Raw genomic sequence first — 583 nt, 5'->3', positions numbered from 1 at the left:
ACCCAGTCGTATAGCCATCACAATGTGGCCCTTGTCAAAGTTGCTTAAATCATGATAATTCTGCTTAAAAGTTACCTTCCTTTCCATCTTCCCTGTGACTTTGTTACATTATAGAAGTGTCTGCTAAACATGAATACTTCACCACAATATATGATAGCTGGAAAACTACTCAGGATATTAAAGTTAAACGATATGGACACTTATCCACAAAACTTTAAACTGAGTAATTTCACTGTACAGCTATTCTAGTTATAATTTACATAATCCTTTCTTTCTATGAAAATGTATTTCCAAAGACAGTCTGTGCTCATTTCACAAAAGATATTACAATGCAGCATCTAATGGTTGAAATTACTCACCACTTAAAAGGGAAGGGTGCTATTTCTTTATACTTTGAAAGGCTTATTTTTTCTTAAGAGCAAGCAAAGTAAATTACAGACAAAATCATATCCACACACATGTCAGTGAATTTTCAAGCCAGGATGTCATTTGTTTAGTAAATCCTGGAAAACTGGAGTACCAATCAGTTGTGTTGCTAATTTTAGGTTCTCCTGAAGTCTCACTTCATCAAAGCACACAGATC

Source organism: Morone saxatilis, unplaced genomic scaffold (assembly GCF_004916995.1).
Source record: "Morone saxatilis isolate NCDOM2014 unplaced genomic scaffold, NCSU_SB_2.0 Contig14, whole genome shotgun sequence".
Classification (NCBI taxonomy): Eukaryota; Metazoa; Chordata; class Actinopteri; family Moronidae; genus Morone; species Morone saxatilis.
This window is presented reverse-complemented; position numbering follows the sequence as displayed.